The sequence below is a fragment of the Balearica regulorum genome, chromosome 4, assembly GCF_011004875.1.
Source record: "Balearica regulorum gibbericeps isolate bBalReg1 chromosome 4, bBalReg1.pri, whole genome shotgun sequence".
NCBI classification, from domain to species: Eukaryota; Metazoa; Chordata; class Aves; order Gruiformes; family Gruidae; genus Balearica; species Balearica regulorum.
Window position 1 is genome coordinate 27607979 of NC_046187.1, and position 25115 is coordinate 27633093.

General features: G+C 39.8%; 1 protein-coding gene across 1 annotated transcript in view; it reads left to right on the plus strand.

Annotated features, from left to right (window-relative positions):
* Positions 1-25115, plus strand: part of PPP3CA (protein phosphatase 3 catalytic subunit alpha) — a 202269-nt gene that overhangs the window by 57830 nt on the left and 119324 nt on the right. The window lies entirely within an intron of this gene.

The following is a 25115-nucleotide window of genomic DNA, read 5'->3' on the forward strand; positions in this document are numbered from 1 at the left end:
TTTCATGGGTTTTTTCACTTTTTGACCAATTCTACTAACTTTAAAGTTGAAACCTTAGTTGATTTGTCATCTTAGTTTGTGACAGCATTATTCTATTAGAGTGATACTGAATTACTACCAGTTCGTAGTGCATCAGATCACTCTGTGCTGTAGTCCAGTCTACAGAAATCCAGAACTGTGTGCTCATTATTAAGTATCAGTTGATGTCTTTGTACGTTGTATAAAACACTCATGCTTCTCCACCAGCATCTCGGGACATGTTGGGATTTCTTGGCACAAGCAGGAAGCATCTACCCAGTTACAGGGTCTACATAGCACTGGTGAGACCATACCTGGAGTGCTATGTCTGGTTCTGGGCTCCCCAGTACAAGAGAGACATGGACATACTGGAGTGAACCCAGCAAAGGACTATATGAAAGTGACTAAGGGACCGGAGCATCTCTCACATGAGAGACCTGGGGCTGTTAAGCCCAGAGAAGAGAAGGCTTGGGGGGATCTTGCCAGTGTATATATACCTCATGGGGGGCATAAATTCAACAGAGCCAGGTTCTTCTCAGCAGTACGCACTGACAGGACAAGACACAGTGGGCACAAACCGAAACACAGAGAGTTTCATTTAAACATAAGAAAGGATTTTACTGTGAGGCTTGTCAAGCACTGGCACAGGTTGCCCAGAGAGGTTGTGGTCTCTCCATCCTTGGAGATGCTCAAAACCTCACTGGACGCAGTCCTCGGCTTCAGCACTTCTCCCTTTTGTGAGAGTCTAAAGATAAAAATGGAAAACAATGCAGGATTAATGAAAATGATAAAAAGACTAAGATTAAAAATTAATATAGGACAGGTTTTTTGCTTTAGATGAAGTCGTTTAGTCACATTTATCAGTTCATGCTGTTGCGCTGGCTTTTCTGCAGCCACTTTATTTGGAGTGACAGGAGACTCTGGAGCACAGGCTGCCGCCTCTTCTGGTTTTGCCTTCTCTCCTGTTTGACCTCCTTGTATCCTCCACTGTAGTTTCCCTTAGCTGATCTTCCCCTCGCTGCTGGACTAAAGCGACAGGCTGATGTCATCAGGGCTGTCAGGGTCCCCATGCAAGCTAACCAGCATCACCGGGGCGACTGTCAGAACCCAGGTACTTTCAGAACGAACAGGGAGAGAACCATGCAGGCACTGCTCCTCCAACAAGCCAAGCTCCAAATCCCCAGTGCTGCTCTTGTCCTTCACACCACGTGCTTGCAGTTCTCAGATAATTTCTTCTCCCCTCCTCCCAAGACTGAAGTGCATAAAATCTACGACCTAGAAGGACATGCTACCAGTGAAAGACTGTAAAAGTGTGATGTGTGAAGAGATTGTTAATGATACCATGATGAACATGTTTCAATGGGTTGCAAAGTCATTAAAATAAACATTTTGGCAGCCAGATGTTTTATGCAAGCCTCCAAAATGCTCATGAGTAGGAGTCTTGAGCAGAAAGAGTAATTAGGCAAATGAAAAAGGGCACATGGAGGTATGGCACCATTCCTCTCTTTCTGTAATTAGGGAGAGGACAAAAGGAAAAAAGTTACCTGTGTGAAGAAGCCAAACCAAAACCAATCTACAATTCACAATTCTGAGTTAGAAGAGAAAAAAGAAGTCTTCCTCAAATCCAGTCTTGGAATTTCTAATCTAGAGGTCTTTCACTGTGTCTCTTACATTCTGCTACAAGCAGAAATTTCTGTTAAAATTAGAAAAGGCAGATGAAACTGAAAAAAACCACTAAGAAATCCCAGAAGGAAGAGATTTTTCAGAAAATACTAAAAAAATATATTAACTAAGTTGTAGCTCACATTGGTGCTTGTCTTTGGTAGCCTCTACCTTCTATCCCACATCACCGTTATCTTCCTGTTTAAATATTTCAGGAAATCTGTGCTAATGAATGATGCTATATGGCTACAAAGCAGAGACGGTATTATGAATAAAGGGTCATGTTTTTGTGTTTAAGCCAGTCTCTAGCTACTAGACATGATAAGCAGTGGTGAGGTGGACCCTAGCCCTCCAATGCTGGCCTCTCATAGTTTCTTCTGAAATGTTTGATAATGTGTAGTGTGAAGAGATGTGCGTAACAGCAGGAACAGTTAGGATACTTTACTGTATGGGGGAATAATCACTCCTTTGATTCCTCCCCCCCCCCCACACACACACACTTGTAAGCTTTATAATCCTAAGAGCCAGACTTATGCAGACACTTAGCAAGGTAGTTACTTATGTGCCCCAAATTTGCCTCTTCTCAGTTGATCTAAGACCACCTTTTCTTCTGGCTTAGTTGCTACAGCATGTAATACACACCTTTTGCTTTTGTGCGTCAGGAAGACCTCTTACTGCTATGTTGATTGCCACTTCACATAGTATTTTCATAATTAGACACAGATTTTTGTTTGTTCTTTATTACATTAAAAAAGTGTCAGCTGCTGAAACTGATGGGCATGGAGATAAATCCCTTATTACCCTTTACTGTAACTATGCATTGCATGAAACCAAGATATGCTGACTGGAAGTTTTATTCCTGACTTCTGTGGCTGTTGATTTCATCTTCCATCTCTTAGGTCTTAGACATTAATCTACACTTCAGCCGTGTACTTCAAGTTTATGGGAAATTCCTCCTTTATTAATCTTCAGTAACAATTGCAAGCCCTATACCGTCTCGTTAGACATAAGCTGCTAAGTTAGATTTCTTTTCAAGTGTGAGCACCCAACTGTTTCACTGCTTTTCCTCTCTCCTCTTACCTACTACCTTGCTCAAACATGTGAAGTCTCACCAGGTCTGCCATCTGTGTTTTGTTAACTTTTTTCAAAATAAATCCCCGTGCTTTAGAGGTCATTGGGGCAGGAGGCCCACTGGATTATTAGATCATCTTGCAGTGAGACTACAGTAGCTAGTAGACTTGAATTTTTATGAAATGGGATGGAAGATCTGTTGGCAAAAGCCAAAATGTGTATTGTAAGCATGGAAAAAGCTTTTTCTTGTGCTGAAATGACATTTAAACAATCTTACTCTAGTTTTCTAAGTAGCATGGCTCAGTACTTATCCTGAAGTTGGAGTTCCTTATTTTGTATTCCCTTTGAGCCAAGTCCCTGATAATAGATCAAACTGCCATTCTTAATGGAGTCAAGAGCAATGAAATAAGGATGGAGTGTGATGTGTTGTAACAGTGTGAAACTGGAATCAGGTCTGTTACTGCAAGAGACATAATGGCACATAGCTCATTCCTGCACACAGGCTGCATCATTTCAGGATAATGATCTCCGTGATGAGACAAAGTGTTTCTGAGAGAGACTGCCAAAAATGAAGAGTATGAGTAAGACGGTGGAGTTTTTTTTCCCCTGCAGAAAAGCACTGTGTTCCATAGTCCTAAATGTCAAATTAAACAGTAACTTCCAAGTATAAATACACTCTGAAATAGGCAGTATCAATTATGGAAAGCTGGAAGCCTTGTGATACATATTGGAAAAATAAGATGAGATTTCTGCTCCCTGTTGTGTTGGCTGTATAAATGATCTGGAAGAGCAGGTGAACACTGAGGTAATGAAGTACAAATTTATTCAGGGTAGTTAAGGGCCAGCTCTAAAGAATTGTGCAACTATCTTACAATCCTGCTTAACTAAGCCGCAGAATTGTAAATGAAGTTCTACATAGAGAAATGTGAGTGCGCACATAGGAATGGGAAACATGAGAAAATTACAGCTCTACTATTCTAGGCTCTGGTTCTTGTCACGTAGTTCTCGTTCCAGGATCATCTTCCCACGGGTAGCTGGGAAGGCAGGAGCTTGATGCTCGGTAGGGCTAAGTAGCGCACAGCAAATCGAATGGCAGGTATCACTAGGGGAAAGATGAAGAACGAGTCGTAAGACATGGTTGTACAGTGGTGTGCCTACATCTTAAATGTTCGGAGCAGTTCAGGGCTACCATGCAGCATAGTTAAGCTGTAGCGCTGTCTACCACAAGCTCTTCTGAATGCTGTGGTGAGTTTGCAAGAATTTAAAAGGTGAGTTAAAAATTTGAGAGGAAGAAATCCATTGAGAGCAAGTACAAAAACCACATCTGGCTCAGAAAGGTCTTCAACTCCAGGTGTTTCCATTCCTCTATTTTTAAAAGTGAGAGTTAATACTAATTTAGCAAAAAGGTTGTTTGTATTACAATGATGATGCTTGTTTATATAAACATAGTGAGATGTTAAATATTTGTTTTGATATCTGTTAGCACAAAAAATGCCCAAGCCCCAAACAAAAAAACCCCCAACAACCAACCCCAAACCCCAGGTATCCCCAGACCACGACAGCTATAAAGCTCTGCAGACTGGCATGCGATGTTACGAATACTTGTTCCTAAGAGAAAGAGAAATATTCTCATTGGAAATTCTTATATTAGGGGGGAAAATATTATTAGGAATGTTCTTGGTGGAGTCTCTGAGGGTGGGTGTTGCGTGAGTTCTGTGGCAAACCTTGGAGTACTGAGGGAATGCAAACTATCAGATGTTCAGGGGTTATTTTCAATTCTGGGAAAGTGTAAGCCTTTTCTTGGGCCTAAGGCTTTATGAAAAGGAAGTAGGGGAAGGAAAAAACATCACTAGTAGAGGCAAAGGCAGGCAATACAGCCTCCTGTTTGAAAGAGGGTCTTGTATATGCATTATGTATAAATTTATTTTAAAAAGAGCTGCTCAGTATTTACACCAACGTAACTGTTTGGAAGGGGTGCACTGCCTGTTACTGCTGCAGGAGAGGTTGGTTGTTGTTTCCAAATGTGCTTTTATTTTGTCTTTTTGTATTTTAAATTAATTATATCTGCCTATTATACAGAGAAACATGCATGCCCCTGTTCTGTCCTTGCCCCATAGTTGTATTTATTCTGTGCTTGTAGTTTGCAACTAGGGTTTTCCCCAATGTGTGCTTCCGAACACTGGAAGATGGAGAGAATGTGTTTGAAGTATTGTGTTTGAAATGTCATTTCTCATGTAACCAGGTAGAGTTAAATGGTGCGGATAGCAGACTTCATTTCTTAGTGCTGGAAAAAGAAAACAAAATACAGTGTGATTTCTTGTCCTGATTCATTTTGAATTCTAGAGGAAAAGATTTTAAGCTATCCTTGTTAACATATGTATACACAAGGTATTTTGCTTTTTGATTGTAGTTTTTTCCCTGTGGCAAGTTTTTTTGCAATGAATACATCTTCAGCATGCATCTGTATTGTGTTTTGCTGGAAAGTGTATGAAGTTAGTTCAACTGAGTGAACTGTTAGTGTTTTACACAATACAGCTCTCCTGCACGCTCTGAGAAGTAATATGTTATTACTAGTTTATAGACCTGGTGCACTGGGAAGCTGGCCTTTTGCTCTTGTGCTGACATGTCTATCTGTAAGACAAATGAATTAAATTTAAGTAATTTTGAAGTTGCTGTATATGTGAGCATTGCTGGAGTTGTGATTTCAGTGTGTTCATCTCGTTACTGGGGAATCCCATGGAGAAGCGTGAATTTGGACGCAGGCCAGCGTGCTTCCCAAAAATTTCAGGGTGAAGTTTGAGGAAAAAGGGACTGCTGCGGAACTAGCTCAGTTCTATTTTGCAGGATCTCTGCCAAGGCCCTTCATTTGTAGAGGAAGGCATAATATGTTTTATCTACCTTGTGGCATTATAAATGAAGCGCGGTCCCTTGTGTGGAAAAGATGGATATATAGTGTTTTCTTTCCATTCACTGGGAACCTCAGAAAGCCCATTCATCATCCCCTGCCTTGCATTTGCTGTGAGGAACACCATTTTCTTCTTGCCTGCTGGATTAGTCCAAACAACTTTTTTAAATTTTTTTTTTCCCCCCCTTGAAAACATAGCTTCTAGCCAGGAAACGTTCTGGGATTCCATTTGGAAGGTTTTAAGCATGAGGCAGGGAAAAATAGACAAACAACTTAACTTGTTTGACATCTGCTGCTAAAGTTGACGTGCGTAAATGTGTCAGATCACTTTGGCTGCCTGTAGAAGAGGGAAATACTAAAACCATACATTCAGTACTGTTTTGTTTGTCCTGTCAGCCGAGGTTGCCGATTCAAGTGATGATTACAGGTTAAGAGCGTGTGATTCAATTTAACAGATCTCCCTGCCTATCTGCCCCTGACTACAGGCAGGGTAGATTCTGACAGCAATACTACCAACATAGGAAGTGTAAGTGTAGGACTCGAGTAATTTAGAAATAATGTTTTTGTAAGACTAAGGATATAGTAAGTAGGGTTTTTTTTCCCCAAAGGGGTTAAATCAGAAGCTATTAAGTTTGACCATAAAGCTTTAAATGTAAAATTTATCCAATAAAATTTGCCATTAAATATTCATTTTAATATTTAAATATCTTTAAATGATTAGGGCAGTGACATGGGTTTTAAGATCTTCAGATAATGAAAAAAGACTGGATATCCAAGTACTGTGATTCTTTAATGCATCCCACAGGGCACAACCGTAAAAGAGGTTTGAGTTTGAACTCTAAGGCCTTAAAAATGTGGTAACTGCCCTCGTGCAGCTGAATCTCTTGGTTTTCAGGTTGACCGGCTTTCTATAAGGTTAAGTCTATAAAAGGTAACATCAAAGCAGGGGTCTGAAAGAGCCCAATGATGATGCAGGTTTTGCCAAAGCATGTTGTGTGGCAGTGCCTCAGGTTGAAAATGGCAGCAATGCAAGAGTCAAAAAATAGTATTACTAAAACTTAATATGATTATTTAGCTTATAAGGTTCAATTGCAATGTGCTATACTGAACTAGCATGAGGAAGGGTGGAAACTATAACATTATTTGCATCTAGAGGAGCAGGGATAGTTTGGGACCGATCTTTTAGACCCACGTTACTGCTTTTTGGATGGCGTTGCAATTTTTGGATGGTGTCCAGCAATCTTTGAGATTATTGTTAGTCTAATCTTTAAACAAAGAAAAATGTGAAAGTTATTCTCTAACAACATCATGATTGACAATGATAAAACTTGAGAACTTGGAGTTTGAACTTGCTGATTTGCTTGCATCTGGATAAGAGATGGATTCTTTGCTGCTTTGGGAAATTCCCAGTGGCGGTCTTGGACTTCGTTAATACACGTTCAAGAAATTAAGCACAAAGGATTTTGTTTCTTGTGTGCTAAATCCTACTTAGTAAACATTAGTATCTTTATGTTCGTAAAGCTAAGATAATATTAATCTTAGAAAAGCTTTTGTGTCATACAAATGCAATATATAATACATTTGTACTTGCCTTTCACTTACATGACAGAAGGGCAGGATTTTCTACTCTTTATCGAGTTGCTGAGCAATTTGACACTGCTTGATTCTGCAGAAAATGATTCAGTTGAAGTGCACTTAATTTAATCTCCTCTGTTTCACTGAGTATTTGATAAAAGATAATTGAAAATGCCTCAACTTGTGCTTCAGAAAGTTGTACTTGTAGTTAAATTAGACTTTGGTTTTCCCTGCTCTTTTTTTTCCCCTGCTCCCACTTAAAGGTCAATGGATTTTATTTGTAATATGAATTGTGCTGGAAAGTAAGCCATTTATGGACTCAGTCCAGAGCTGATGGAGCAGCCAGTTAAATGTGCATCCAAAAGGTAGTTGTTGCATTGTTCTCTGTGTTACAGTGGGAACACTGAATTGGTAATCCAAGCAAGTTACTGCTGGCTGCAAGGTGGCCAATAATGGATTCAATATTTGATGAGTTCTAGATTTTTCTAACGAGTGTTGTCTTTTGTTTGTTTGTGAAAGTAACTTGGAAAGGGTGAGGGGAAGACATGAAAGGTTGGGATTGGTTTTGCTGCTTATTTCACAGACAATAGCTTGCTGGTAGGCTGATCAGGGACAGGATAGGACAAGGGGTAATGGCCTTAAGCTGAAGGAGGGTCGATTTTAGATTAGATATTGAAAGAAATTCTTTACTGTGAGCATGGTGAGGCACTGGAACAGGTTGCCCAGAGAGGTTGTGGATGCCCCGTCCCTGGAAATGTTCAAGGCCAGGTTGGATGGGGCTTTGGGCAATATGGTCTAGTGGAGGGTGTCCCTGCCCATGGCAGGGGAGTTGAAACAAGATGGTCTTTGAGGTCCCTTCCAACTCAAACCATTCTGTGATCCCCCCCCCCCCCCCCCCCCCCCGAAGACAATGCTAGAAATATTGTCTTATCTTCAATGGAAAAAATTCCTCCCTGTCTTTCACCATCCTTTTTGTTAGAAAATAAAGTTGTCTCCTTGTCTAACAAAATGGTGATGATTTTGTTAAAGACTGTTCTTTAAAGCTATTCAGGAAAACAAAATATCTCTTAAAAAAGAAAGATTAGGTAAGGTTTATGAGCAGAACAGTCAAAGAGATTAGCAAAGTTTGAAGGTGATAGATAGGGAAAGGAAAAAACTTTTAAGCAAATAATGACTGTAATTAAATCTACTATTTTGTAGTTTAAACACAATCTAAAATAACTTGCCAGTTGTGAGGTGAAAGATATTATTTCCACAATCTGTGCAGTATTGCAGCTGCTATGTATTACTTCTGGGGGCATTAACAAAGAAGTAATACAGTAGATAATTGTGGGGTTTCACTTCATACCTTAAAAAGAGACAGAGGGGAAGTCTGCGGGTGTGCAGCATAAACCCTTGTTAATTCAAGCATTCAGTAAAACTGTTTGGAAAACGGTTCAAGAAACTGAAGCCTACCAATTCTGGTCAGGAACTTGAGATGGAATACACCGATGAGCTTCAAAGCCAAGGAGTTTCCACAGCTCTTGGCAGGTCTCTGGCAAAACAAACCATGTGTGGCTCAGGTAGGGCTGAAATTAGTCCAACAGTAGCTTCTCTTCACCTGATGTACCAAGTCAGGAGATGACATAGCACAGTCAGTGTATTTCATGAGAGTGATAGGGTAAGCACATTGGAAAAATTAACATGCATAGTTACGTTGGACGAAGACTGTTGGACAAGCTTTTGCCGTGATTTGTAGCACCAAAAAAGAACAACTTTTTAGTGTAGTAACCTTTCCTAGCAGGGACATAATATAAACAAAGGCTCTGTGCATGTGGTGTTAGGGATGCATGGTTAAATGAGCTATTTTGAGCTGAAGTACACTGTGCTGTGCCTTGTTTGCTTTGATGGAAACCTCCTTACTGGTTCTGCAGACTGTGATGGAAGGAAATCAGCCGTGCTGAAATGAAGAGCAAAACCCCAAACTCCCTGGAGCTTGAATGTACATTGAACTGAATTGCAAGACTTATGTATTCAAAGATGGATTCATTTTTGGATATCCTTTTCCAGTTAGGAAAAAACAGCCCAACCGAAACCCCACTGCCAACTCTCTTTCATAGACTCCAACAGATTAGGTGGCCACCAGTGGGTGGTAGGCAGAATGCATTGAACTAGTTACACTTGGAGTGTTAGCTGGGTTTTGGAGAGTAATAACTTCCCTCTCCAGCCACCCCCCCCAAGCCACAGTAGTTTATTGTATTGTAATAAAAAGACATAAATTAGACTTCGGTGTTTAGAAGACACACACTGACAATTTTTCAAAACCAAATTAGATGCAAGTCACTTAGGCCTTTACAGCTCCTGTTGAGGTTTTGCACATGTTGGATGACAGGAATTAGTTCTGTTAAGTAAGTCTTACGCAACACGGTATAAGCATCGTGAAAAGTACAGCTTGCTTTTATGGTGATGTACAATTGAGATGGTTAATCATATTTTCAGTATGTTTTGGTATATGAGGGGGGAGGAAAGCGGAGTAAGAGGGGCAGATTCTGCAGTCTTTTTAGACACATGCTTCTGGAAGAGTGTGAAGTGAATGGTAAAGATACACTTTCCTCCATGTCAGAACTGGAACCAGATTAATGGACTGGGAGCATTCGGGTCTGAAATAGAGCCTTTTTTTTGTTCTGACGTCTACAACAGAGTCTACAAGGAGCTGGGTTTAACAAGTATAGAAAAATGCTTTTATGTATCCACTCTAGGGGAAACCCCGAACTTATTCCTAATGCAGATATGATTATTGATCTCTGTTGACTCTATTTATAAATTTATTTATCTTTAACCTATTTTCTTTTTATACTGGAATGTTTTATCTTTTTGGTGATATGCATACAATGTATTAATAATGTAACTCTCAGCTGCATTTACAAGGAAATACTGTAGGCCACTCTGGAAAGCTGTAGTTAAGTCAGGAAAAGCAGCCATTCCATTCTGCTTAGTATCAGTTGTGTTACAAATATGAAAAGACTATAAAAAAGTGTGGAAGCAAGTTTTAATATTGTTTCAGCTCTCCAGTGGTATTCCAGAGGAACAGTTAACATAATGGGAGGGCTGGGAACTGCTATCCTCTTTCTAATTTGTTCTGTGCTGGAAAACTTATTTTAAAAAATAGATTATTAAATTGGAAACAAAGGTGTTCTGTACTCTTTTGATTGTGTTTTGGAGACCTTCATAACAGGGCAAGCATTTTATACCTGATAAAAAATTACTCCTTAGCGTAAGGAGGAGACAAGCATCTGTCCCTCAACTGAGCACTTACCCGCAATGTCTACCTGCGTTTAATTTGTTTGTACAGGCACTTTCTGTGAAACGAGGAGGCTTTTGAAAGGCTCACCTTCTCCCTCGAGTTTTTGGGTGATAAAAGAGGGTACTTCAATACTTCAAACCTGGAGCTACCCACTGGCTGCCCATAGAACGTGGGAGACTCTTTTGTGTTCTCCTCTCAGAGCAATATTGCTTCTGGAGATAATGGCTCTGCTGAAGATATTCTTTGAACAGGGGCAAGGTTGCTGTAGTGATTTGGGTCAAAATGAAGGTAGTCTGTACTGAGAGTTTCTTTTGGTATGCACTTTGGGTATAATATGTGTTATTTTAGAAGGATCTGAAGGATCCAAATTGCCTGGGGTACTCACAGCCCCAAGATGCATTTCCTTTTACCCATTCCCTCAAAAACTTGTTCAATTGGAATAGATATTTCTGGTGGTAATGTGCTTTTGGGGGTTTGTGCTTGAATTTGTATTGATCGAGAGTTAGTATAGTTTGGAAGCCTTGCAGCTCTTTGGTGTGTTTGCTAGATTCGATCCCTGAGGCTTTTGGGAGCACATGGATTAGTGTCCATTACCCTTTGAATTCAGCTGGAATCTCTCACTTGAGGTGTTGAGGCTTTAAGATGTGTACTTCCCCCAAACTTTTACAAAACTGGTTTAATTTCTTAGGGTGGCACTCTCAGAAGTGACTGATTGTTCACATCTGCACAATGTAATGTTAACAACAAGCCTAGAGAGGCATTTTTAATTTCTCAGCTGTGCATGACGTGGGGTGTTTTTTGTGTGAAAAGGAAATAAAAGTTGGTACAGCCTTTGGTACTTCTCTCTAGTTCTGCATGGCTTTAATAGATAAAATCTGTATAGGTTTTACGTGTGTGCATGAACATGCGCACACACACAGGCATGCGGGTACAGAAATTGTAATCAATTTATATGATCATAATTCACTTCTTTATTAAACATGTAAGAGTGTGTAACAAGGGCATCAGCAGTATGTCTTGATGCCACTATGGTGTGTGTTACTTCCTCCATAGATTGTCCATTAAAACCAAAACATATCAGAGTGTTTTGTCTAGAATAATTGTGCACAGATAGGTATTGTAAATACTTCATGTCCAGGTGCAATCTCTGTCCACCTTACAGGTGCTTCTATGTTCGCTGCAGATGGTGCAGGATAACAGAAGTTAAAAATCACTTCAAGAAGCATAAGCATTGTAATTTTTTGCAATTATTTTTAATTGTGCAAAGCTTAAGATATTTAAAAACACAACAAACAAACAAAACCCCCCACAAAACCTCTTGATTTTGAAAATAAATGTGTAGGGCAAATTGCTCTGTTTGGGATACTTCTGTAAATTTTAAAGGTGCTTCCTTTTGTTATGCTCTTCCCTGGAGTAACTGTTGCCTTGGCCACAGCATACCCAGAGAAGCGGTGATGAGGTACTGGCTACGCAAATCATCACGCGACCTTTCAGGTTGCTAAGGCATATATTTCGACACTGTCTTCCAGAAAACGATATTATGTACTCTTTTTTAATGTCATTCTTGAATATGGTCAAAGCTAAGCGAGCTTCGCCCTTTCTCTGAACAGCAAGCCACTTTGCAAAAGCCTACATCCTCTTACCAAGGAGAGAAAACCATAGCAAGCCTTGACAGAGATGGTTTGAAGTGCTCATCTTGCAAGGAAATCCCAGGCATCTGCAGGATGCCTGCTGGAGGCTTAGCTGAGAGCTGTAGGAAATATTTTGCTCCTTCTGTGATGTTTTCACCCAGCCTATTTGGGGTTGCATCAGGGTGTTAGCATGCAGTGTCGCCTCAGAGATTTTGCTGCATGTGTATTATCAAATCACAGGTCGAGCTTACAACACAGTGAGGCTGTGCTGGGGGTTTTGAATATGTGGTATGTCAGAAGTTTGCCTTTAAAACAGAGTGAAAGAAGGGACAATTCCAAAACCTAAATATTTCTAAATTTTGGAGGCCTTGGAAATTACCAGGTTTTATGTTGGTATTTTTTCTCCATTTGATTTGAGAGGCCAGCTATACACCAGAGGCCTTGGAGATTGTTTTGTGTAGGAGAAATAAAAGGTGTGAGGGGTAATTTTGTTGATTATTGTTTCCTAAGGCTTTATTAAAAGTGCATGAGTCTTACAAATGTGAAAGAGCTGAATCAAACAGGAGAAAGTCTTCTGTGTATGCTTCCAGGTACTAACAGCCCCTTGTTCTGCTTAAGTCAGAGTTGTTTTCCTTGAGTCAAGATGGTACAGAGAAATGGAGTAATGTATCTAACAAAACAGAATAGCGCAGCACACTCTGAGAGAGGAAAAAAAAAACAACAGGCATGTTCAGGGATCGTGTATGCCTGATAGCTTCTTGGTGGTAGGCTGTGATTCTGGACCTTGCTTCTCTAGGTCCTGCTTTGCCTTACGCTGCTTTGCTTCATTATGGTAATAACATAGTAGGCCAGCTGTATTAGTTAGATCAGTAATGTCAAGATAACGATATTTCTGATAGATAAATTCCTGTTTCTTGCTAAGGTAATTTAATCAAAAAAATCTGATAAACCTTACAGATAAGCTCATCTCTTGGCAATACAGTGAACGAATGGTCTTGAGAGATAAAGAACCAGTGAAAATGTGTAGTCTAGTTTTATTGTTTGCAATCCATTGGTGGATCTGGTTTTGTATTTCCATGACAAATAGCATCTGTGGCTTCTTCTCTGGCAAATGGTGCTTACTTTCATGCATAAGCAGAAACTTTACAGAAAACCTGACTTGAGATCTTCGCTAGAGTTGTGTTTGCCACTTTTGGTTTTTACTCTTCGTCATGTGGAAAACATCTTAATTTTATTTGTCCTAACATACGTTTTTAATAATAACTTTTATAAATGTATGCACACTGCAATCCTGGTATTAATAGCAACAATAACTTGCACAATTGTCCCTGCATTCTTCCCCCTCCCCCCCTTAGCCATACCTACATCTCAAGCTAATTAAAACTTCTCAGTTCAAGGAGTAAAACTTCTCACCCTCTGGGAAGGTGCACTAACACTCTGTTACTTCTTGATGATCTTAAAGGTCTTTTCCAACAAAAATGATTCTATGATTCTTCCTGGAGGAAAAGATGATTTCCTCAGCTTCTCTTGAAAACTTAACTGCTTAGCATAAAATAAAATAAAAATATTCAGACTCCTTAGCACCAGAGGAGAGTTGCTCATGCAGGAGAGGAACACTACCATCAAAATTCCTCACCCTAGGACAGATGAGGCCATTTCTTTCCCCCTGTTGACCACTGAATGTCAAATGTGGAAGCGGTCCTTGGAGCAGAAGGCTGCCTGCCTCTGCCTCGGTTGCAGCATCATGTTTCCTCTCCTCCTGTCTAATCCCAGGCTTTTGAGTCATCTTTGGAAAGTATTTTGGGCTCGGGCAGTGTGGGGAGAGGACCCCCAAACCTCAGCTTGGAAAGGTCTATAGCTGAGACATTCCCCAGGAGAAGAGGTGGTGGTATTGAGCTAAGGTATCTCAGCCACAGCAATTCACTGAGTAAAGTGAGCTCTGGCTGATTGAAGTCTTTTTTGATCTTTGTTTGAAATAATAGTGGACTGTTCTGCACTAAGGGCTTTGAGACCTGAGGCTTGACCGAAAGGGCCTCCCTCCACCTCGCCATTAGCAGATGAAAGAGTCTTCTCTTCTTGGTTTCTCTCTGATAACTGTGCTCGTTCATTGACTTTTTTGGAAAGGGTGCTGGAATTCCTGTTGTGCTGTGCTCGTCTCCATGTGGGCATCCTTCACAGAGCCACCATGCCCAACACACGCCGGTGGACGACAGAACTGAACGCCCCAGTGCTGAGGTCTCTCTGTAGGTGTAGTGATCGGCAAGTGAAAATTAAATTGCTTGCACACGATAGACCTGGGAATAAAGCACAGGTGTCTCATTCTCTCTCAGCCTCATAAAGCTGCTTTTTTAAACTCCAGTGTTCTGCTTAAGAACAGGATGTTTCAGAGAGTATCGTCAAAATGGTAAGTTTAGACAGATTTATTTTTATCCAACACGTTTATTACGCAGCAATTGAGATTTGAGGGAAGATATGGTTTACAAAAAATATAAAAGCATCTTTAATAAATAAAAGGAAGATTTGGATTAAATATCCTTTTAAATACAGGATGAGAAGCTTATACTGAGGGCTTTGAAACTCTATTGCTGCCACATATACCAAGATAAAACCCAGAACAACAGGATGGGGTTTTTTTGTTAAAAAAAGCAGCCTACTAAAGTACACAATGCTCCAATCAACAAAAAGTTGCCTTCCCCCCCCATTCCTGCATATGTTATTTTTTAAAATAAAAGCAACTTTGTATAGTGCTCCAGGTTAGTTGATGGAAATAAATATGAATGTGGAGAGGTGCTGCTTTGGACATGAATCCAAGGCAGAATTTCCATGCGGACACTCCATGGTACAAGTGTTGGTAGGAGCAAGCTGTAAAAACCAAACAAAAATACCAAGGCTGATTCACAGCCACGTTACTTCAGATTAATACCAGTGTCACTTGGTTTGGTTTGGTAAGTTTTATTTAGACATTGAGAGCAGGCTGAACTCCATTTCAAAGCTCACAGTACGATCTGTTAATGCTGGATTAGAAAGAACACTTGTTTAATGGAATTACAGCGGCATAGCGTGGTGATGAATGTGGTCTATAATCTTTAGCACTGATCTATGCAAACTGTAATAACATCACAAGAAAATTAGTTCTTTGAGCCCGTTGGAAGAAGAGCAAGTTGTCGTTGGGAATCGGTTCATACAATGTGCTGGAAGAGTTTCAATTCTTTTCAACAGGGAGCAAAAGGCTCTGTTGCTTACGGGGCTGGTGGGGGGCTCACACACTCTTTGCCTTCTGCTCACACCCTGTCTGAAGATGGAGGGCTGAATTTCCCTCTTAAAGGTTCTGGTTTGAACCGGGGTATTAGTTTGAACTGGCAAGCAGTATCTCCGATATCAGGCAAGACGAAACAAATAGGGCTGAGCGTGTGCTGCGTTGATTAAAGTTCAGTTCCAGGAGAGGGCAGTCATTTAAACTGCATTGGGTATTTACTGTAAAAGCTATGCTTTGGGGTTTTTTGGGGGGGGGGGTGTTTTTAATATGACTCAGTGTAATGTGATGTGGATGTCCCTAAATCCTAATCTAGACAAAGCCAAACCATGATATGGAGACTATTAATGTCTAGCTGTTAAACTGCAGAGGGAAAAAAAAAAAATTAAAATCACTAGTACCTTTTTATGTTGCTACTTTTCCAGGTACGTGACCTGACCCCTAAAGAAGAAAGGGCTGATATTAGATCAGTAATAGGTGTAACCTGGCACAAATTAGTTTTCTTCTACAATCAAGTGCATTTTATTTTATGCCTATCCTGTGATTCCTGTCTTTTGATTATGGCTGAACAAGCAGAATTCAGTTTTAGTATAATTCTGAAATGATGTTTTTCACACTAAAATGTGTAGAGCTTGCTGGTTCCTTATACAGCACAAACCAGTATTAGTCAGTATAGATTCACTTGTGTAGAAGTATGCCGATTTTAAAACTTCTCTCAAAGGCAAAAATGCTACTAAAACAAGCAAAGCTATTCAGGATTAAAATAAATCATAAAAATAAAACAACAACAAAAAGATGCAAAAAATACCCATCAACTGCTGTTTCCAACTACTTTTTAAAGTGAATTTGGATCTTACTGCACTTAGTCCATGCACATATTTATATTTTTAAGGCTTTATACAGCTTTAGCCTAGTCGGATTGTTGAAATGCTGGTGTAGATTTGCTACTTACTGCATGTCTCATGACCAGCAAAATAATAAACCACATTAATATTTATAGATCAGCATGATTTTTTTAATTTAGTTCGTATGGAATAGTTCAGACAATGTTTTAAATGTTGTTCGCATCCTGATATTTATTGGCTTTTAGGTAAGGTGTTTGGGGTTTTTGTTTGTTTTCCCCAAGGTTTGTTTTCTTGAAAATTTTTAAATAAACTAAAACTTGCACAATTCAAAGATGCTACTTGCAAGCGTAAGCATCTTAGAGCCTGGAAGATGCAGGCAGTAAATTAGCAAGCTCTATTACTGTCCCTGTCCCCTTGTCTTTGCCCAGTAGGCTGCAGGCTCTTTGGGCAAGGTACCGATTGCTAGATGCCAAAACATCATAAATTTGAAATAGAAGATTTTTTTTTTTTTTTTAAGAGGATTACTTTATAACACTAGCAGGAATTTCCATTTCCTCTGCCTGGTGAATAGCTTCTTGACTTGATGATCTTAAAGGTCTTTTCCAACCAAAACGACTCCATGACTTTCTCGTAGCAGCAAGAGGTGAGCTGGTGTTTCTTGTTCCAGGAGGCAACTTCTCCAGGCTGACATTTAAGCAGAACAACTTCTGTAATGTAAGATTTAAGCAGTGTTAGAAAACAGAATATCTGCAAATAAAGGTTGTTTTACCTGCACTTCCTCATCTCTCCTTCTAGGACTGGTTTTAATAAATTTGACTAGTGCCAAACCGTGCTCAGTGGTCAGTTTTTGGATGCTGAATCTTTGTTGTATTTGAATCTCTTCCTGCTGGCGCAGCTTTGGAAAAGAAAGGATGTTTGCTTTTCTGCCCTTTTGCATGTCAGTGGAGACTTTGAGGTAGACCTCAAAGCTAAGCTGATTTCTGACCAAACCTGCTAACATTATCCCATTATGCTCGAAAGGTGTGAGAGGGTCTAAGACCTCAATTTCTAGGTGAAGAATGGTCTGCAGTGCTCCTTTTAGCAATGTTGCCAGATAAGAGACTGAAATGTGGTAGTGTCAAGTGACTGAAGTAGGTTGAACTGGAGAGTCAGAAGAAAATGGTGCCATAAATCTGTATTGACACCTGAAGGGTATTATGGTCCTAGAATGAATTATTTTTTTCCCCCAATATATTTGAAATAATTTCATATGCAATCACTTCCGAATTGTTTCCAATTAGGAACAATAGCTAAGTCTTACTACAGAGAAGAAATTACCCATCACGCAAGTATTTTGAGGGATGGAGGAGTGCGCCTGATTCCTTATCTAAATCTTGGAAGACCTTTGGTATTTTCCATTGTTACAGGGTTTTTTCCCCGACTTTGTTTTCTCCAAATGAATTGCTCCTGTAAAGGAATTTAAACTCTGGATAATTATTGTTCTCTGTTCCAAAAGCTAATAAAAACAAAGCTCAACAGTATGCAGTTGGAGGCCTATGGAAAAACTTGGGTGTAACACACAAAGTAGAAAAACAAACTTTGCTGATGAGGCCAGGAAGCTACGATCACATTTTCCAGTTTTAACTGTATGTGTTGGTCCTAACTGGGAATATTTCCTGTTAAACTGAATTTTTCCTCTCTATTTTATTTTGTAGCTTTTTTTTTCACCCTGTGGACAGGAGGGGATGATAAATGTCAAAGATACTTGCGTATGATCTCAAACACAGGGAAAGGATATGTTTTTGTGGTATTTTATAGGGATGCACATTGCTTTGTGCTCTTATAAGACAGGTAGGATTTGTTTGCTTATTCCAGTAGTTGGCCAATGCCAACTCTGGGAACACTGTTAGTAAATAACCACATGACTGTATATTTCAGACACATTTATTGGAATTGTGAGGCTTTTTTTAGGCAACTCTTTTTAAAGTGTACCTCCTTTCCTTTCCAACTTGTACCTTTTCCTGGGTTCTTATGATACACTTTCTGATGTATCTGTTATCTGTAAATGGTTTTCTGCAAAAGTTTTCCCGTGATTATTTTTTTCAGATTTTTTTGAGAAAGTGAAAAACATTTTTATTGCTGATTGTTTGATAATGATTGAAGATTAGTGTTAGATTTTACTGGTTACAGTAATCCAAATTTGCGCGTGTTACTGATATCAACACTTTATTATAAATGTGTGCGCAGAGTGCTTGGGATGGGTATGTGTCAGTCAATTCACCAGATGAAAGTCAAGCAACCAAGAGAATTTCGTGTTTTTATCCAGGCCTTTGTGTGTTTTATTACACTTCAGAGTAAGAATAATGTGTCACTGCCTTAACCCTTTTGAAGAACTCCACTGTGTGAATTCTTCTTTAGGGTTTTTAAGGTTTCCTGTGGTGAATATAAAGAACATCAAATCTTGTACTGGTGAGTGGTTTTTTGGGTTTTTTTAATGGATTTTTTTGTGTGTCTGTGTGGTCACTTTAGGTGGCATAGCTACTTATGGTTGTTCTTTTCAAGTATAATTTGACCTGAGTTTATGAGGAGATTGGCTATGTTCTTTTAAAGAGTTGAAGAAAAGTCTTGCTCTATACTTTTCTTCTTGTTAAGTGCTGTATATTCTGGAGAAGGCCAGTAATGGAATGAAAAGATCATACCTGTTCCTGAAGTTGTGGGAAGGGGCAGCCCTTAATCCTCTTTGCCCAGTAGCTCAGAGAACAGGTAACTTTGGAAAGATACTGTTAGGAATTCAGATCTGAGGACGCTGAAAATACCCTCTTACCTCAGCCGGGTAATTGCACAGAAATGACAGGATTTCAGCCCAGTTCTGTGGTTCCAAGTTAATGGTGACTTCTGGCCCCCTTCCTCTCTGCTGTACCACTGATCCATTTGCAAAAAGGTCCTTGTGTACTTATTGAAATGGCGGAGATAGTTGAGACAGGATTATCCTGTCAAAAACGTATCCGCGTCATTGAGAGGTAACGAAATAGCTCTGGGCACAACGTGCAGGCCCTGCTTCGCAGCAGGTCGGGTGCAGCTTTCCCCTGTAAAGCAGCAGGGCAATGAGACTTAATCTTTCCTTTGCGAATTTGAGGCTCAAATCCAGCAAAAGTGTTTTGTGTAAAGGATTTGCTTCCCATAGGTATCCCAGTGTCATGCTACATGAGGACTACTTGCAAGGTACTTGAATCAGTTGGCTTACGTGGGGCATTTCACATGAGGAATAAAGAAAGGTGTGAAGCGTACCGATTGGAAGGCCACATCAAGTGCCATAGCATCTGGAAACTACTTGGAAATGTGTTGGGAACGCTACACAATTGACATATCCCTTCCTTTTACAAACACCTTCCTGGCGTAGCCTCTGTCCAAAGTTAGGTGAGCTTCAAAGCAGTTATGTCTTTGCTGTTGTGTTCTCCGGTTATGATTGAAATGTCAGAAGATATTAAAAAATAGCCTGCAGAACTGGGATACTTGATGAAGTATCTTTGTTATTTTCTCTTTTATTTTTTTTTTTATTTTGAGCCTTCATACATCAAGAAATGATGCTAGCAAGGCTCATCTCAGTCTTCAGTGAAGCAGTTTCCTTGCCAACCTGTAGTACCTTCTGAACCAAGGACTGGAATTCATTAATGACTTCAACAGCAATTAAGCAGCACTTTTGTGGGGGGTTTTATTGCCCCCAACTGTTCTTTGAGAAGGATGCTCATGATACATGAAGATGAGTCAGTGATCTTGGGTAAATACTGACCATTTTTACCACAACTGACTGCCAAGTCTATTGATAATGGTTTTTCCTGGGTCACAGGGGTGTACTGCCTCTTCTCACGTGGCCTGTTTTCCATGCTGCCAGCTGACATATCTGTCCAGTGTAACCCTCAGCTGTCTGTGAAGCAATGTACCTGGTTCTTGAGTGATGTTGATTTAATTATGTCTTTAAACAAATACAGCTGAGTTGAGCACTTTCAATTACACTGCAAGAAGTTCTTGGCTGGGGAGAAAAATAATGCTAAATTTCTATAGGAATCCTTATAGGTTCTTATTATTTTATATTGCAGATTTATTTTCCAGATTTTAATTTTCAACACTTTCATCATATCAGCAATTATTAAGTTTTGTCAAATTCTTTAGCAAAAATCCAGTGAGCAAATTTCGTAAAAAAAAAAAAAAATTAGTCCTCAAATACATCATGTCTTAAAATGGCACATGGAAGTTTGACCTTTTAGAAAGGGGTTGCTAATTCCAGTGATGTTTCTGAATCGGGAATAGCTACCAGGCAGGCTTTACATTGCCTGTGCCTACTCTTAATAAAAGGACCTAATGTAAAAAGAAATCTGATCATTTTTGTTAGAAAATAAAAGAATGAGTTGCACTGAGAAAAACTTGGTTTGAATCTTACACTGTCATATAATTAGTTGGATTTTTTTTTTACTGGGTAGAGACATATTTTCCTGTCTAAAATTCAAGTGGACAAAAAACTAGTAAGAAATGGCACACATCCGGAATGCTATAGTAGACTTTTTTATATCAAAAAGAAATTTTGTCTTCTAAATAACTCACCCTTCTGTATACTATTCCTAAAGAATACCTACTAAGAAAAAAGGTGTAGGTTAAAAAAAGATCCCAGTAATCCAGTGTGTTTGAACGGTGAATCTGTCACCGAATAACTTGTGCACGGAGATGAAAGCATCGTTTGTGTGCTTCTGTGTGGAAGTTTCTTGTTCTGCGAGAACTCGATGTCTTGCGTGGCTGAGCTTTCTTGGCAGCGCCCTTTCCCTTTCCCACTGCTTTGGTGAGCTCTGTGCTGCCTGGGAGGCTTTGCTCTGCTCCCCTTAGCAGCTGTGGATGGGAGTGACTCAGCCTCTTGTTCCCATCTGTCACCTGAAGTAAGTAGTGTTCTTGGGGAAAAAAATAATAATAATAAAAAAAATTCGTCATTCTTTCCTTTTTGGTTCATAGTAACCCTGTAGAGCCAGAAATTTGTAGGCAACCACACAGGAACATGATCAGAATTATGTAGTATTAAACTACTGCCATTAGGTCAAAAGGTTGATCTTTGGCTGCTGCTTTATATACTGGACTGTAGCTTTGGTCAGACGTGGCATGGAACAGAAATACAGAACTCTGCTCAAACAGTAAATACTCCAGTATGGATATTTTTACTGTTCAGGAGGAATGCCCAAGAATGTGCCATGTGTTCAACCACATTGTAAAATGGGGGTAGATTTTCAAAGTCAGCCAGCAAAAAGTGTTAGTTGGCTATTAAAAATGTTCCTGACTTCCAAAAATACAGTTTTGTTGGAGTTTGAGATGGGAAAAATATTATGTATCCTAAGTCTGAAGATTACGAAAAAGTAGACTTAAAAAAACCAAAGCTGCCGAGTGACCTGATTTTTTTGCATGTGTAGACTGTGTTGACCTGTTTGTTAATAACTTGTGTTCTACCCACAGCTATAGTAAAAATGTTTCTCAAAATGCTGAATTGCAAATTGCCATGAGAGAAATGCAGTGCATTGGGTTATTGAGATGATGATAGTTATTGGTGTGTTTTCCCTTACAAATGAAGAGGAAAGTATTTATTTTTCATAGAAGTATGGTGTGCTATAAACATAGTTACATACAGACCTACAGCATAAAGTTATATGAAATTACAGGACAAGCATTACAGAGGGAAATAATTTGCAAGGAACTTGAATATTGATGAAAGATAGTTTTTCTTATGGGCAGCCTCCTCTGAGAGTATTAATTTAGTGTACAGCTTCATTTTTAAATGAATAATATATAAACAAAATAATGCTGGCTTTGCTTCATGCTTGTATTTTATTTATGTGTGCACACATGGTCCACCCTAATTAAGCACAGCTCTTTATGGTTTATTTATTTGTTCTAGAGAGGCTGCTTAATATTTGAGAGAAACAGTAACGATGTGTCTGACCTTTGCAGTGGCTGTGTTATGGGTAAGATGGGTTTTGCAGGAGCCTGCAAGAACTGTAAAATAGCAGGTTGATCTTTTTCTCCATTTGCTGGAACATGCTCAAGAGACCTGATAGCACAAGAAAAAAACAACAGTAAGTGGTTAGAGTATTTTCTTGTGTTTTCAGATCTTGGGAGGATGCTACTGACAGGCTGAAGTAAAGGGTTAAAAACTTCGTTTCTTTGCTTTTTGTTGTGGTCTGTGTTTTATGACCAAACCACCAGGGTAGTATTTCACCTGGTGTGAGTAGTTGGTTGTTTTTGGTTTGGGTTTTTTTAATGCCAATACAAACAAATAAATGTAAACAGAGGTGGAGACCAGTCCAGGTTTTATTTTTTACATAGAATGGATGAGTGTGTATGGTTTTCTTGTGTGGTTGTCTTGTAGTGGGATTTGTCACTAAACTTCCTAAAAATGCACATGGTATGTACACGCAAATTTTAATGCCTCTGCCTTTTTTTATGGCCTTTGCTTAATACAGATTCTGACATCTTTTTACAAAAACATCTTTGAGCCTGTGCCCTGTGGCAAGGAGCTCGGTGCTGGCACTTCAACCCACCGCTCCTTCCTCCTCCTGCCTCTCCCTGGTGGGCTCCTCTCCCAACTCCGTGCTCTTCCCTGTTGTGATGCTGTGTGCACAGTTGCTGTCTGATGAGGCCCTTGGGTTTTTTTCTGAAAAAAGCAAAACCACTGGGAGAGAAAGAGTCGTTGCAAGTGCTAATAGCATAGGTTTACAAAAAGCAGCAGAAGAAAGCAGGTATGGAGAAGCTGACGGATACTTGTGTATTCAGATGGTAACATTTCTATATATAAAGCAATGGAAATTAAATGTTTGTTATACTTATAAAAGGATTTTGGTTGATCCAGGCATTTGTGGGGTGATACCAGTAAAGAATGATGTTTAACTGACTTCCACATGAACATGACCATTTCTTACATTGTTCTTCTGTGGAAGCTCTGTGTATGTGTACATACAAAATTAATATTCTCATAATGGCAGATGCAATTTGTGCTCTATTCAGTCGCTCATGTTTTTGCTAATTAATCATTAATCATCTGCTATTGGAACAGTATATTTTTTTCTTTAATTAGCCACTGGTACATGTTTGTTAGAAATCTGTCTGCAGAGCTCTTACAGTGCTGCAGTGTACGCCATATTTTTCTCTTAATCAGTAGGTAACATTTCATAGCTTTTACTTGCTTGCTTGTCTGTTTTGCTCTGTCTTTGTAAATGTAAAAATCTCCTTTCAGCATCTGTGAATATATGGTGGTTACCTCAAAGTAATAGTATGCTCTATAGGTTTTTATACCGTGATACCTTTGGGGAAGAACAGAGGTGATTGTCTTGCAAAGGAATGCAAGCTAATGGTATGTGCTTCTTCCAGCCAAACTGATCGGAAATAAGTAACAACTTTTTCCCTCTCCTCCTTCCTCCATTCCTCCAATGGAGGATCATAAGGTCCTTCCTCCAAATGCAGGATCATTAGGAAGGACCAGGTTTTTGGTTTGGTTGATTTTGGTTTGGGGGTTTTTTGGGTTTTGGGTTTTTTTGTTTTGGTTGGGGGTTTCTTTGGTTTTGGTTTTGGTTTTTTTTTTTCAGAAGGAGAATGGAGGCTTGGAGAACTGCTGAGTCCTCATTCACCTTCCTTTTTCTTGCAGTGATTATTCTTTTTCTATGTTGCATAATGAATCGTTTATAGCTCATGCATATAGCTGTCTTGCTTTTGAGGGTCTGCGGCAGATATCTGTGAAAGATTGACAAAGCGTATAACCTCATTTTTGTGAGTGTCATGGGATAGGCTTAACTGCAGTAGCTGCGAAAAGTGGGGTGAGATTTTGGTCTTTAACAGCCTACCTTTATCATAGAAACATAAACTTATCATTCAAAACATAAGCTAATTTAAAGCCATCCAGGAGTTCTTGTCGATTGAGTAAGATAATCACGGATCTATGGCAGGGCTTTCCAGAGCCGAGGGCTGTGTTTTAACTTCATTGTTGGCTGTAGGTGTCACTGCTTCAGGAGAATCCTGGTAATGTCATAAACTTTCATCCTCTCCTCCTTTTGTCCCACATTTAAGTCCAAGAACAGTTGGGCTTCAGTGTATTGCAAAGACCCACATTCATTAATCCACACTAGACTATTTCAGTGAATGGGCTACTGGAACTAGGGCAGCAAAAAGAAGAAAAAAAATTGAGCCAAAAAACCCCAAAAGGCATTTTCTGAAGATGTTTGTGTTTAAAATATCTGTGGAAAATAACTGCACAAAGTGAAGTTGTCTATTATCTGCTCTATTACTTCTGGTCGTGTAAGTGAAGAGTTCTTTGCTTGGACTTCAAATGATGTGTGGGCTGTTTCTGAAGTACGCTGATTGTGAAATGAGAAGAAAATCGAAGCTAACAGATACATTGATCCTCTGCGTTAGGGCTTTGTGTCTCATGATGTGACAGAGCTGCCAGTAAGGTGCTCCGCGGGACACGAGGCCCGTTGGCAGGGACGGGGTTGCACTGTGGATGGGGCCAGCCGAGACCAGCTCTGCGGCCACCTCCTCTTCCCGCTCCGAGCTCCCGAATAACAGGAGATGTAGCAGGGAATCAGTATAATTACCCTGTGGCTGGTGAGGCATGCGATGCCTAATGCCACTCCGATTGAACTGCGAGGGAAAGGGGGTTAAGCTGGGATAATGCTCCAGCCTCATCCTGGCAGCCGACAGCATCACCTCCGAGCCTTCTCGCTCCAGCTGGCTCCAGGAGAGCGGGAGCATCTGAAGTTTGCTGTACACCTCAGACCTTGCGTGATGGCAGTACGCAGCTCGCTAGTTGCTGCCATGTTGCTAGGGCAACCCGCCTATTTATTCATTTATTTCCAACTTCAGTCTGATG